The sequence below is a fragment of the Dipodomys spectabilis genome, unplaced genomic scaffold, assembly GCF_019054845.1.
Source record: "Dipodomys spectabilis isolate Male_0828 unplaced genomic scaffold, ASM1905484v1 ptg000825l, whole genome shotgun sequence".
NCBI classification, from domain to species: Eukaryota; Metazoa; Chordata; class Mammalia; order Rodentia; family Heteromyidae; genus Dipodomys; species Dipodomys spectabilis.
This window is the reverse complement of record NW_024871502.1, coordinates 58,829-74,727: the sequence shown is the minus strand read 5'-3', so window position 1 is coordinate 74,727 and position 15,899 is coordinate 58,829. Positions and strand designations below refer to the sequence as shown.

Here is a 15,899-nt window from a genome sequence, read left to right as displayed (position 1 = left end):
ATATAGGATAAGATTGAAAGTATAATTACACTAGTCAGATATTTTAGAAAGTAATTTTGTTTCACATTAGAAACTCATCTTTACCAGAATTAAGGGATTATTTTTCTGTTTGTTATCTTGTATGTCATTTGGGAAATTAAACTTCATGTCTTTCAAGTGGGACAAAGGACTTTGAATGGCCTTATGTGTCAGCTCATATCTATGATCACTGTCAGAAATCAGAGATCAAGAATATCACTCTGAACATAATCTGGAGAAAACTTTACAAGTCCCAATCTGCACAAATAAGTGAAGCATGGTGACTCATGCCATTAATCTCAGCACAAGAGGCATAGGTGGGAGTAACATGGTCCATGCATTGTCCACACAACAAAGAGATTGAAAGATAACTTAAAAGCAGAAAAGGCAAGAGGTACAAAAAGACTAGAGTTATAAACAATAAATACATGTAAAATTAAATTCATATTTAAAACCATTAATTTTCATTGCAAATTTGATTTTATAGCTATTTCTTCACATTTTTTGTCAGTTGTGGGCCTGAACTCTGGGCCTCGGTGCTGTCCCTCAGCTCTTTAGCTCAAGGCACGTGCTCTACCACTTGAGCTACAGAGCCACTTTCTCTTTTTTCTGCTTATGTGGTCTGAGGAATCGAACCCAGGGCCTCATGCATGCAAGGCAAGCAGTCTACCACTGAGCCACCTTCCCAGCCCCTATTTCTTCACCCTTTATGTCTTCATTAGTTTGCCTTTCTGCTCTTGAGCTCACTTCCAACCATGATTACTCAATTCCTGGTGTTTATTTTATTGGACTATGTTAGTTTTTCTAATAAATTACTTAATTTCTACTATGAATCTATCATATTTCAGTCTTTACAATTATGTACACCAAGTGTACCCAATTGTCTATTGTATATTTATAGATTAAATCAGGTGAGAGAAAACAAACATTCTTAGTTTCTCTTGGCTTAACTTAATCTAGTTTTTACCAGGTCCTACCATTTCCTTAAAATGATGTAGTATCATCCTTTCTAATGGATGAGTAAAATTCCATTGTGTATATATACCACCTTATCCTGGTTTATTTTTCAACTGAGTGAAAATGTCTAAATGTCATTTCTTGTATTTGGTGTGATCCATCTCTCAATGTAGCATTTAAATTTGCATAACTTTTGTCTTTTTGTGTTTCCATGTGTTTTATATTTTGCTTTTGATTTGTATTCTTTATGCCATTGCTGGCATTTGCATTAAGGGACTTGCACTCTCCTTTGTCATTTTGCACTCAAAGCTGGCATTCTACTACTTTGAGCCATAATTCCATTTCTGGATTATTTCTGGTTATTGGAGATGAGAGTCTTACGAGCTTTCTGCCAGCCTCGCTTCACACATCAATTCTCAGATATCCACATTCAAAATATCTAGGACTATACACAAGTGTCAGCCTCATCAGGGAGATTCTCTGTGTTTTATGTTATTCCTGTCAGTATGACAACAACTTGTTATCTTACTGATACTAGGTAAATGATAGCAACCTGTTATCATTTACCTAGTATGTACCTAGTATTATATGCAATCTATTCTGTAACAAAAAGTGCCTTTATTCACTCCTTGGCCTGATGGCTTACATTTTTATATATGTCAATATATAAATCATTAGTTCAATATGATACACAAATCTGCTTTAGAGGGCAGGAATGAACATTTGCTTGTATTTAGATGACAGTTTCTAATATATACATATATATTGTTTTACCATATATATTTCAAATATATGTAATTAAATATTTGGTATAACATTACTTATATACTTGTGTATATTATATGATTAGTATATGTAATATATATAATGTATTTATACTATACTATATAATATATAAATACATATTATAATAAAATATAAATATAATATAACCTAATGGAATATATAATGAAAATAAATGATTATCAATTGAATGGAAAAATTAATAATAAATATGCTTATAGAAATGTCATATTTACATACTTATATATACAGTGCTATTTAGATGACAGTTCATAATATTTTATTTCTCTATAAATTTAATTAATTAATTTTTGCTAGCTTTGGGGTTTGAACCTGGGGTACAGCTGCTTTCCTCAACTTATTTTCTGAAATCAGGCACTCTATAAATTGATCCATAGCTCCACTTTTAGCTTTTTGGTAAAGAGTCTCACAGAATTCCCTGTCAGCTCTAGCTTTCAACTGTAATGTTCAGATCTCAATCTCCTGAGCAGCTGGAATTAAAGGATTGAGACACTATTTGCCCCCCCTCTTTTATAGTTGAATAGATGAATGAATTGAGAGTTGTAATTTTATCAAACTTGTATATTTTCAGTAGCACTAAATCACACTGCTTTGTTTTGTTTTTGTCAGTTGTGGGGCTTGAACTCTGTGCCTGGGTGCTGTCTTTGAGCTCTTCAGCTTATGGCAAGCACTCCACCACTTGAGCCACAGCACCACTTCCAATGTTCTGTGGTTTATTGGAGATAAGAGTCTCACAGATTTTCCTGCCCAGGCTGGCTTTGAACCACAATCCTCAGAACTCAGCCTCCTGAGTAGCTAGGATTACAGGCATGAGCCTTAAATCACATTGTTTTTGTTCTTTTTTATTTTTTTATTTTTTGGGGTCTGATCATGAGGCCTGAACTCTGGGCCTGGGTGCTGTCCCTCTGCTCTTCAGTCCAAGGATAGCACTCTACCACTTGAGCCACAGCGCCACTTCTGGGTTTTTTTTCTACTTTTGTGGTGCTGAGGAATCGAACTCAGGGCCTCATGCATGATAGGCAAGTGCTCTACCACTGAGCCACCTTCCCAGCCCTTTCTTTAAATCATATTTTTGGCATTTTAATTCACATACAAAGAAGAGAATATACCAATGCTTACGCATGCTAGTTATAATTACTTTTCTGGGAAATAGAACGAAACAATCTAGTTATAACAGTTATGTGGGAAAGAAGAGCAGGAAGGAGAATTTTGTCATTTAAGTTATAACTGCCCAGCTTTATGGAAATATATGAACATTTTCTGTTTAAATCCATATGTAGGAATTCATAAAATTTCAGGGAGACTTTTTATTTTTTTGGTCCTGGAGCTTGAACTCTGGGCTTGGACGCTATCCCTGTGCTCTTCAGCTCAAGGTGAGCACTCTACCACTTGAGGCACAGCACCACTTCTGGTTTTCTAATGGTTAATTGGAGATAAGAGTCTCACAGACTTTTCTGCCAGGGCTGGCTCTGAACTGTGATCCTCAGATCTCAGCCTCCTCAGTAGCTAGGATTACAGGCATGAGCCTCCAGCACCAAGCACAAGGAGACTTTTTTTTTTTATCATTTTGGAATTTCCTCTGAGTTTCTTCAGGGTTTGCTTGGTTTTGCTTGACATTCTTGCAAAAGTTGTTTATCAACAATACATCCAATTGGAAATGCATATTTCTTAAATCACAGTTTTGATGTCTGAATAGATCATCCTAAATATCTCCATAGAAAAGTTTCCTGGTTTAATTTTTAAAAATTAAAACCTGATGCTGAAGCATGAAGCATGAACACTCTGTATGTAAATAATTTTGTTTTGTCGGTCATGGGGCTTGAACTCTGGGCCTGGGCACTGTCCCTCAACTCTTCAGCTCAAGGCAACCACTCTACCACTTGAGCCATAGTACCACTTTGGGCTTTTTCTGCTTATGTGGTGCTGAGGAATTGAACTCAGGGCCTCATGCATGCAAGGCAAGCACTCTACCACTGAGCCACCTTCCCAGACCAAAAATTGTTTATTTTATTTTATTTTTTGTCAGTCATGGGATTTGAACACTGGGCCTTGGCACTGTCCCTCAGCTCTTCAGCTCAAGGCTAGTGCTCTATCACTTGAGCCACAGTGCCACTTGTAAATAATGACCCATAGAGGTGTTGAGGTCTTTCAACGTATAGGTTTTGTATGTAGAGCTGCCATTATCAGTGTGGCCCTGTGGAAAACCTAAGCCCTGTCTGTCTGGGTTTGCAACAGGCTGGTAAGGTATGAACCTTCCTTTTCCTCGTGGAACATTTTATCATACCCTTGATTAAGCTGGGACTGTTGATGGAAGCACCCATCAGAGACAACTCGTTCTGGCCCCACAGATTTACTGGAAGATCAGGCAAAACAAAGGGTTGAAAGACACTCAGATGACCTTCCTTGGTCAGCCACCACAGCATGGCAGAACCTTTTTGAGTAACTTTGGACATGCCTGTACCCTGCAGCAGGGCGAGGCTATCTTCTTTTGGCCAGGAGGGAGGCCATTGTAGGCCAGATATAACAGAAACATTAGCTCCAGTGCCAATTAGGCCTGTAAAAAGCTTCCCTCCTATGTAGAGTTCTAACTTAAGTTGCTCTTGTCCAATTTTTGAAGTGAAAGGCCTTATCTGTGGAGCCAAAGCCTCTATCTTCCCTGTTAGGTTGAAGAGACTTATTAGAAGGAGAAACTAAAGAAAGCAAAATCAATTGAGCAATGGAAGTATGAGCAGGAACAAGCAAGGTTCTTTTTTTTTAAGCCATGCATAATTTTAATCTCTCTGATATAATCATTATCAATACACCAGGGTAAACAATCAGTCCTTTTATAGTCCAGCTAGACTTGCTCAACACCTGTCCCAGGTAGCAAAGGTCCCCGACCCCTTTAGGAATGGCAACTGGAGTTCTCCCCTCAAATACAGCCTCTGTTGTTTGTCTCCATCTTGTAAAACAGGAAAATGTTGGAAATCCCCAGTATCCTCCCACCACATCTTAAGCAGTCAGTATAGATGATTGTACTGCGGACATAGGAGTCTGAATTAAGATCAGGTGGTAATTGCCTTCCCCTTTATCATAGGGAAAGTAGCTCTCACAGGGATAGGCATAGGAGTGGTTGTGGCCTTGGAGGATTTTTGTCTTTTTTTCTAGGTTGTGGGGCTTGAACTCTGGGTTTGGGCACTGTCTCTGTGCTCTTCAGCTCAAGGTGAGCACTCTACCACTTGAGCCAAAGCACCACTTCTGGTTTTCTAGTAGTTTATTGGAGATAAGAGTCTCACGGATTTTCCTGCCCAGGCTGGCTTTGAACCATGATCCTCAGATCTCAGCCTCCTGAGTAGCTAGGATTACAGGTGTGAGCCACTGGCACCTGGCTCTTTGTCTCCTTTACAGAGAGTGTCAAAAATCTGAACCAGATTTCTAATGTTTCTAACACTCCCACAGTAGGGCTGACAATCCTCTCTCTCCACATCTGATGTACAAAGGAGGGTCTCTTTATTCTTCCCCTCAGACAAGGATTTTATAGAAATAATTTCAATCTGGTGATTGGGACCAAGACTCTCTCCAATTATATTGCAAACAGAAAATGTCTGAGGAGGGATAGCATGTTTTCCTCTGATTTTTATATGATTTTTAAAATTCTTGATCTACCTTTTGCCATATAGCCAAATCCACTGTTCCCTCTTTGGGGAACCATGGGCAGAGATCATCCACAACCTCAGAAGATTCCTCTAGCCCATTTGAATTAATCTTGCAGCCTTTTTGCCTCACACGGGCCAAGAAGGCCATCACAGTCACCTTTCTTTGCTGTGTTTCATGGACTTTCCTGCCCAGGCTGGCTTTGAAGTGGGATCTTCAGGTCTCAGCCTCCTGAGTAGTTATGATTACAGGTGTGAGCCACCACTGCCTGGCTTTGTTTTGCTTTCTAATTTTTTTTTTTGTAAATGTGATGTTCAGAGTAGTCATAATTACATAGTCATGCAGTGTACATTTCTTTTTGAACTGTGCTATTATTTTTTAATTTATATTAGGTGTGCAAATTAGTTTCATTTAGCTATTTCAAAATACATGTATTTACTTTAATCAGATTAACTCATTCTGTGGTCATCTCTTCACTTGTTCACACCCTCCTTCCCCACTTCTATTATTCAAATAATTTCAGTGAGTTCCTGTATGCAGTCTTCATACTTTAGAATCCTGTATATCAGTGTTATAATCCTGTATATCAGTGTATATCAGTATATCTGTCATTCCTGTTCCTTCTATTACTCCCCTTCGCATCCTGAGATATATTGGATATTATAATTTTGCGTTAAGGATGTGATTATACACACATACACACACACACACACACACACACACACACACAGGAATGCATATGTATATTTTTAGGACTCCATTCCATATTTTTTTTTGGTTGTGGGGCTTGAACTCTGGGCCTGGTTGCTGTAGCTGAACTCTTCACCTCAAGGCAAGCACTCTACTACTTGAGCCACAGTGCCACTTCTGGTTTTCTGGTGCTTACTTGGAATAAGAGTCTCAAGGAAGCTGGGCATCCATGGCTCACACCTGTAATCTTATCTACTTAGGAGGCTGAGATCTGAGGATTGCAGGAAGCTGCAGTGAGCTGGATCTGGGAACAATGCAAAGATGGCTTCAGAGCAGACAGTGGGGGGACTAGAGATCGGATTTTTACATAATTGGCTAATGCCTGTCTCTTTTTTTTGCCAGTACCTGAGCTAGAACTCAGGTTTGTGCTTCTTCAGTTTCCTCTCTCATAGCTGTCTCTCTAGTCCCTGAGCCATGCCTCCCACTCAGCTTTTTGCTGGTTAATTGAAGCTAAATTCTTGTAGTCTTTTTGGCCCCCTCTAGCTTTTTTGATCTTTCAGATCAAAAGCTTTCCACATTTGTAATATTTTAAAGATTTCTCCCCTGTGTGTCCTATGAACTTGGATCCATGAATATTTGGTAAAGAAGGACTTTCCTCATTTGTTACATTAGTATTTTCTTGCCTGTGTCTGTTCTCTGATGCTGTGTCTTCCGGTTGAAGGACTCCAAATCTGCTATATCTTAAGGTTTCTATCTTGTGTGGATTCAATTTTCTTAAAGATGAAAGACTTTCCCCATTTGGACTTTCCTAAGTTATTGCATTTGTGTGAATCAACTTATGTATGTTCAGCTGTGAGCTCCATGTCTTTCCACATTTGTTACATTCATAAGGTTTCTCTCCTGTGTGTTCTGTGATGGATGCTAAGGTGTGTCTTCCAGCTGAAAGAATTTCCATTTCCTGCTACATACATAAGATTTCCCTCTGGTGTGTTTTCTGATGGACAAAAAGGTGTATGTTCTGAGTGAAAGACATTCCGCACTGGTTACATTTTTGAACTTTCACTCCTGTGTGCTCTCTGGTGGACAGTAAGGTTTGCCTTTGAGGTGAAAGAATTTCCACACACATTACATTCATAAGGGGCGCGGAGGGGGCGGTCCGAAGTCGGGCTGTGAGGCCGGCTCACACCTGCCCTGAGCGCTGCAGCTGCAGACGCACAAAACCCGGAAGCGCCATCCTGGCGCGGCTCACCCCCCAGCTTTGACATAGATAGTCAATCGCTGGGCTCCGCAGCTGCGGCCCCGCGAGCCGGCCCCCGCCCCCGCCCGCGGGCCCGCCCCGGAAGTGACGCGGCGCCACGGACTGTCAAAAGGCAAGCACAGCTCGCAGCGTCCGGCGGCGCCTCCCGGGTCGCGTTCGCCCTGCTCGGTCTCTGTGCTGGCATTGTCGGTTTTCCCGCTGATGCTCTGGGGGTGAGGGAGGCTCTGATGCTACAGGAGCACCCCCCCCTCCGTGGGCCTCCTTCCCACCGGGGTTCCCGCGGCCGGCTCTCCTCGAGCCTTCCAGGGGGACGCAGGCCTTCCACCCCGTGGACGACCCCAAAGCCAAACAAGTACGCCGCCCCCCCCAGCTTTCCTTCCCCCCCCCCCCCCCAGCTTTCCTTCCTTTCAAACTAAAGTCTTAGAAATAGGGTTTGCTGAGGGCAAGGTCTTCTGTCTTCCTCAAAACTTTTTCTGGGGAAAAGTAACCAAGAAGCAAAAGCAATGTAGGTGCTAAGAAAATTGGGGGGTGGCGTGGGGGGGAATGTCTAAAGAAGCTGGAAGGGTTCAGGACCATGGGGGGGGGGGCAAGGAGGGAAAATGAAGAGCTGTGAGACACCTGTGGCAGGCTACCTGAAAAGCTACTTGAAACAAGCTAGAAAACCTGGGGAGGAAAGGGGGGAAGTTGGGGAGGAAAGGGGAAAGGTGGGGGGAAAAGGGGGTTTGGGGGGTAGCCTTTGGCTTTTTCCCCCCACTACCCTGCCCGGAATAGTCTGTTGATTCTACTTTTAAAACTGGATGAAGAGTGTTCAATGTTCCTTGTCTTCCTCCCTGGACTGTTAAAAAGTCTGCAGAAGCAAGCCTTCCCTCGGCCTCTCCCGTGACTCACCTGGGTTGTTGCTCACTAGTTCCTGTAGGCTACCTGGCCTGCCTTCCCCTACCTTTCTTAGTCTTCTCCAAGTGGCAGCCCTGGGGGTCTTTTGTAGACTTTTTTTAATAAAGAACAACGAGTTCTTAAAACATCCTTAGGTGCTATGTGGTAGGCCTCAGGTGTTAGGTCAAACTTGCCTGCACTCTGTGCCTCTCCCTTCTCATTTTGGCTGCCTTCAGGGCCTCTATGAATTTTGTTGCTTAATTGGTATCATCAGAAATCGACCTGGCAAAACAGACTTAGCCCAAACATTTCTAGATCTCTGGCAGGATGCTGGGTTCTATGACTATCCTCTCAACTTTCTAAGTAAAAAGTTAAGATGCTGTGTGTGTGGTGGGGGTGGTGGTGGACAGCTGTTAGCAGTGAGATAAAAACACATACCTAAAGAAAAATATCTAAAGACAAGAAATAGGGCAAAATATTTCCAGGGAGTAAATAGGAGGCCTGCCAACCTATTCTGTGGTTCTGTCCTGAGGGGTGAACTCAGTTGACTTGTCCCACCTGTGGAGCTCAACACTAACTGTAGCCAGCTGTAGCCAGCCTACCCTTGCCTTCTGTAGTCCCATGTAAACCTTTAGTCAGACCTCAAGATTACTCCACTGACATTTTTTTTTGTAACCAGATGCCAAAAGCACAGGCAACTGAAACCATAGTCTCTTTCCTCCCTTACTGCTGACTTCGTTGACATGTCCCCTTTCACAGTGCCCCATGTTCTCATGCTCTTACCTCCTACCCCATACTGCCCTGATATTCATCATTGCCAAATCGAGTCGCAGTGAAAGCCCAAATTTCATGCCTACCTTGAGCTCAGTCATTGCTGGGATCCCAGCTTCACCTCACTTGAGCTTGAGTCCTGACCATTTTCACTGCATCTACCCTGGCCCTCACTTTAGTCAGTGGCCTGAACCTAAACTTCACCAGCTATGTTACAGAACTACTTTCTAGCCATAAAGACTTCCAATGCTTAACTTCTGCTTGGTTGTGTTCTATACTTTTTCTGTCCAGCCTGTTGACATTCCAGCTTAAAGCTAATCCCTTTTCAAACTACTGGTATCATGTCTGTTAGCACTACAGGACCATTTTCTCATGCCTTGACTCCAAAGCAAAGACAGCATGTATTCCAATACTTAGCACAGAGTGCTCTAGACATTTGAAGCTGCTGATTTGAATTCTTGTGAGGCAATTGGCAATATATCCCCTAGATTTGCTTTAGATTCCCAAGTGTTTAAAAAACTGAAAGCAATTCTGGAACAAAGATTTGAGGACCTTCCAGGCTAGCTTTGGGTATGCTGGGTCTAGTTACCTGAATTAGGTGATAAACTTGGCTTCAGGTGTATTAAGGAGATAGAAGCTTACAGATAGAAGAGGGAAATAGGTTTCAAATGTATCCTAAGTGCTTTTTCAGGTAATGAGAATGAGTAGTTGATGTGTATGGCTCTGCAGCAACCTAACTTGTCCTGACCCTGTTTTTCATCTTTGCCAACAGAATAGATGAGTTGTGTGATAGATCTGTGGTCTTGGAGGCTTTAGGGAGGAACAGAAAGGAGAAATGGATGATTCTGAACTTAGTTTTTCTGAAATTAGTTTTTGCTTTCCTCTCTACTGAGCCCTCCCCCATGTAGGACCCTATGCCAGGTTCTAGCAAGAGCAACAGGGAGCAAGGTACAGGTGCTGTTCCTTGGGAGCTCCAGGCTTGCTGTGTTGACTGTTTCTTCTAGAAGGAATGCCAGGGTAGTGGGGAAACTTGTCTTTGTCTTCTCACAGCTGTCAGAAGTTCAGTACCCCTCTCCTTCACAGTCCACCCTTATTCCTTGTAAATGAGGTCAGGTGTAAATCATTCAGGGACTCCATCTGTAGATGGTCTGGGCGGCCTCTCCACAGCCTCTGTCTCTTGTAGAGGATGTCTGTTCTGTGGTGGGAAGTGTCTGTAGTATTGATTTCCCAGAGACATGCCAACACTCAAACAGGGCAAGAAGTCTTTATTAGCCACACAGTGACTACACCCCACTATTTGGATAGTGGGATGCAGTGAGGTCTTTGCCCATAAGGGTCTTTAAAGGAAAAACTAGCCTGGGTGGGGGTTATCAAGGCAAGTAAGCAGACATACGGAAGCACAACATAGCCATGGGCGGATCAGCATGACTGATACTATTAATGCATGATTACAAAAGTCAAAATATAAGCTTAGATAGGGATAGTCTATTTTACAGAAATGATTTTTATAAGCAACTCAATATAGCTAGTGGTAAGCCTCAAGATTGTCAGTGGCCTTGAGCAAAGTTTGTGGTAAACTTGGGTAAGGGAGAGATGTTTTTTTGCTCTTTGACAGGATGGAAAAGGCTTAGGCTGACAACTGGTCATTTGACCTGGCGTTTTCTACAGAGGGGTTTGGGTTTTTAATATTTGACCCCATTTTAAATTTTGTTCTGTTTGATTTCACATCTTACACTCACCAGAGTAACATGCAAGGGCTTTTGTTTTGAAGATCTGCTTAGTAGTTCTCACTTTAGCCCAAATTGGACGGAGAATTAATTTAAGCTGGGACAAAGCGTAGGGTATGGAGTTACTCACCTGGGGCAAAATTAGTTTTAAGGTACTCACCTGTGAATCTGGGGCCTGGTATTTTAAAATGCCCTCCGGAAGAACTGGGTTCTCTTATTTAGCTTCCTGCATGTCTACATTGAAGGATTGGTTAGAAAATCTTACCTATATAAACCTACCAAGAAGTGTTAGCCTCTGAATTCTAAATTCTTTGGAGGCAAGAATAAGGTGACGTTTTGGAAAAATAAGTGTATAGTATCCAAAGGGAGGGATTTCACTGCAGTACTTCTATACATACCTTTAACATCTAAAAAACCTGGATTATATTTCTAATCCCCACTACTAACCTGAGTCAGTTTATGACCTTTTTTCCATTTAATGCACATCATGTTCTTGCCCGTCACCTTGTATTTTCTCTTATCTCCTGCTAGTGACCCTGAGTCCATTTATGTTCATGTCCTCTCAGAGTCTAGATTCTGCAGAAGAGAAACTGTTTTAACGTGTTCTCCATCTATTTTTTGGAAATGTTCTGTAGGCCTGACAGAAGTGGTTACTGAATCCTCCTGGGGCTTCTCTGTAAACAATCTTTTCAGTTGAGCAGCCCATTGGGGAACTGGCTTAGGAAAACAGGTGAATCTCTAACACCGGCAAAGGGTGCTGTACCACCTTCTAATTCTCTGAGGGCTAAGGAGCCTCCCACATAAGCTGCTTTTCAGTGTGAGTGCCTTTACTGTAGTAAACATCTAAGAACATACTGCTGGCAATACAAGTCTGTCACACAGTTGAAGCACAGCCTATTGAAGTTACTTATCTTTTAGTTGTCACTTCTTAGGCAGCTAAGTATCATCTGAAGATGAACAGTGTAAACTTAGCGGAGAGCAAACTGATTGGAGCTGACAAACCTTATTTGATAGACTTTGAGACCTAAGCCTGTGTTCTAGACTGCCTCAGTCAAAACCTCTTCTGTCACTCTAGGGGTGTTTGTTATTCCTGTCTCTAGTCCTTTTACATGTTGGGATCCCATGAGTGGGAGGTTGCAACAGCTTTTCCTGTCTTCTCCTCCTGTGTGAGGCTCTGCAATGGTAATGGCCCAAAGCCAGGTACTAGAGTCCTGCTTTTGTCCTTCTCTGCTGATATTTAGGCTTCACCCCAGAGGAGGTTAGTCTTTGGCCCTCAGACCATTTGAGTACTTTTATGGTTAGGAATTGGCTGTGTGTTCGTGGTCCTCATTTTAGCAGCTTCGGTTAGTCCAAGAGCTATTAGGTACAACAGGATTTGAACTTCGGTCTTCCACCTTCATAGTCCAAGCTGCTGTCCTTAACCCAGTAGTGGTCAGAATTTACAAGCCTTAGGTGTATCCTAAAAGGGCAATTCCCTTCCAGTGAGTGGTGGAAGCCAGAAGGTGTTTTCCTGACCAAACTCAAGGATGGTCTAAGAAGCTCTCCAATTGAAAAGCTTGTTTCATCTTCCCTTCCACAATTTAAGCCAAAGACATGCTGCTCTTGCTGGCCTACTGTTGTGTGGCTGGTGTGATCTGCTCAGCCATGGACACATTGGTATCTGCCCTGTATCTGTCCATGGTGTGGAGTCTTGACTCTTGGGTCTCACTGCATCCTGTGTTGCAGCAGGCTCTGGTCTAATAGTCATGTTAGAGTCCATTACTGATGATAGAGTCTCCAGTATATGGGAGCTCTGCCTCCACAGTCTGCTTGTATGGATCTGTGGTCTTTGCTCATTGTTCTGATTATCCGTTGGCTCCCTTGCCTAGCCCTGATGCTTGGAGAGCCTCTACTCCATACCTCATGTGTTTAGGCTTACGTCTGTTTTGTAGAACTAGATCCATTCCTTATTCCTGAGGAAGAGATTTCTGAGGTTGTAAAGAAAGGATCCTGGAGCATCTAAGAATCCCTTGGCCTCTGCCAGCACCTCTCTCCATAGAACACCTGGCCTCAGGCTCCATAGTCACTAGGGCTGCTTCAAAAGTTTTTTTCTTCTTTTGCTTTTATATTCAGAGATGCAGACTTTGGAGGACAGAACTCTAGCTCCAAAGCACAGAGCACATAGAGATTGGCAGTGTTTCCATGGAGAGGGAGGCCAAGTAGCTGAATGCTTTTTTCCTCCTGAGAAGTAAGTAGAGTGAGCTGATCCCCTAGATGGGCTTATAGATCTCACAAAGCTGTTAAGACTCTTAAAAGAACGTGGAGTCAAGACTTGAACCAGAAACCTTGTGCAAGATTCAGATGTCTTCAGGGAGGCAGGCAAATTTACACCTTAATTTCCAGCCTTTTAAGACTGATGGAGGCTAAAGATCTGCTAAGCCTACTATGCATTTAAAAATCTTCCCTAGTCACAAAAAGTGTTAAGACAAAAAGCCAATATAGCTGTCACAAGGACTAAAGGTGGCCCAGTACAATGTTGGCTGTTGGACCTAAATCATTCTTTCTACACAAGTTGTGATGCTCCTATCAAGTGAAATTAAAACCCCCTGGAAGCTAGTAAACACTGAGAAGTTCAGTTCGCAAGACCTTCTCTTAGCCTGCAATTTCTAGTTAGTCTCATTGAAGACTGGAACACACTAAATTGAGGGCATATTTTACTCCTTGCTAGCAGAATAGGCTGGGTGTGCCTTTCTGCTGTGCCCTTTCCTGTAAACCAACCCCAGCCCCCAATGTTTGAGCACCTTTGAAGGGGGAAGACTTGTAAAACAGTTGATTTTTTTTTTCAGATAGTTGACAGGATTTGCCATAAAAGCTTTTCCATTCTTGGGGCACCTGTCTTTAGGTACCCTCCTATCGGGGCACAACAAGAGTGTTATACAGGAATTCAATCACAAGATAGAAGCCCATTTTGAGAGGTCCAGTTGGAAGTTTATTAGAAAGCTGGTGAATGCAAGCAGATATATGTCCCCCAAAACCTTGCAGCCTTGAATGCACTTAATACTGCTAGGAAACTGAGCCAAGAGGGTTGTAAAGAGCAGAAGAGCAGAAAAACAATCTCAACAAACTAGATCAATTCTAATGGAGAGTTGAAAAAGGACACCATGGTGACCTGAGCACAGTAAGGAAACAAGGCATGACTCAATGGCAAGCTGAGCTGGTCAGGGCGTAAATAGGGTCATGGTCAGGTGACAGGTTCACCTGGGAGGAGCTTGAGAATTCTCAAGTTCCTGGTACAGAGCTAGCAGGTTTGGTAACTTATTGTCCAAGTTCCTGCCCCTGCCTCTAGGAATTCAGATGAGCCTATTACTGGGGGTGGAGTTTTACCTCTAAGAGTTTTCACACCAAGATGCCAAGATGGCACCAATCTCAAAAAGTGCAAAATTTTATGATTCAAGAGCTCAACCAGGTCTAAAGTTTTGGTATATATTGGAAACTGTTTTGCTGATAACCACAAAAACTATAAAACCTGTAAAAAATAGAAGCAACAATTTTCCCTCAAACCAGGATTTCGTTTCTATGCGTTTTATTTGTTTTTAGTTTAATTTTGTAAAGGTGATGTATAGAATGGTTACAGTTACATAAGTAAAGAGTACATTTCTTTTTGGAAAATGTCACCCCTTCTCTCACCCAGCTTTTATCTCCCTGTAAGCAGCAGTTCTCCAGGTACCAACTGAAGCCACAATAGGTCTGATGTACTGAAATCAGCAGGAATGTTCTAAAAACAAAAGACCACTGGCAAATTGGATGCCACCGAACAAATCAACAAAACCTAAGCATTACCAAAAGGTAGTCAACAGAGGAAAGACATGGCAATAAGAGGTGTATAATGAGTCCTGGGGTACCCTTTGAAGTCAATCCCAAGTCTTTCAAGAAGAAAATGGGATATTAGTTTGCTAGGTGCTGGACACTGCTTCCTCTTTCTCCTCATCCGCTTTCCTGTCTAGTTCAGAAGTATCGGATGACTCATGGAGCAAGACATACTCTCTGCTACTGAACCCAAACTCAAGGACATCCATCTCTTTGAGTTCGTAGTATCTCTGTGACTCAGTGCACTGATTTCATAGCGGCTCAGCTGCTCCTCAGAAAATGAAGAAACTAGGATTTGCATCTTTTGAATCTCCTCTTCATCCACTTTTTCTTCCTCTCTTTCTTTTCTCTGGTATCTATCTTCAGCTTTTTGGCAGCAGGAGTAGGTAGTGATGTGTCTTCCCTTTCAGTTGCTGTCAAATCTGAGGCATCCCGACTCTCGCCTTCCTCCGCTGCGGCCACTTTCGGGTCCGCGTCTCTGTCGCCCTCTGTTTCTTCAGGTGCTCCTTCGGTGTCCACAGCCCCTGGGTCTCTGGGAGCAGCGATTGTCTCCTCTGACTCGCCAGTCTCCCCACTTTTGTCTGTGGGTGACTCCCCTCCATCCATCTCCGGAAGGAGTTGAGAAATCGTGTCTCGGTCGGGACATGGAGATGAGAGTACCACCACCACCACCGCACTCTTGACCACAGTTGCCATAGGAGTCATGGTCCTGGCATCCTTCCCCCTCAGCAGCCTGGACCAGGAAATGAAGCCTGGGCTGTGCAGCTCTCCTTTATAGACAGGACTGGAAGAGCCCGCCCCCCCCCACTTCCGCTTCCCCTTCCGGGAGGGCAGGCCCTGGCAGAAGCCTCAGGCTGGCCCCGCCTTTAACCCTCTCTGCTCAAGGGCTGACATCTGAGACATTGGGGCAGGAAAGTCTGAGAGACTCTCATCTCCAGTGCACTACCAGAGAAGGCAGAAGTGAGCTGGGCTCAAGTGGTAGAGGACGAGCTTGGAGCACAGAAGCTTAGGGCCCAGGACCAGAGTTGAAGACAAAACCTTTACGAATTTGAGTTTGTTGAAAGCAAGGATCTCAGCTTCGGCAATGTAGACATGTCCATTGGATCCTGATTACCTTTGGTAGAGACAGTCTTAGTCATGTTCTGGAGTTGAATGGCCTCCTGGGGGAGAAAGGAGGTGGTGGTAGAGTTATCACAGGTGGGATGGTGAGGGCAGAGCCTCCACTTGCCCAGAAGGTTTGGAGGCCACCTAGGTCAAGGCAGTCGTACGCCTAGCATCCACCTGACAGGTAGATGGTGCAGGAGTTTCAGTGACATTGGGTG

General features: G+C 43.1%; 1 pseudogene; it reads right to left on the bottom strand.

Annotated features, from left to right (window-relative positions):
- Positions 1–7,347: 7,347 nt before the first annotated feature.
- On the bottom strand, positions 7,348–15,183 carry LOC122102661 (annotated as a pseudogene).
- Positions 15,184–15,899: the final 716 nt, after the last annotated feature.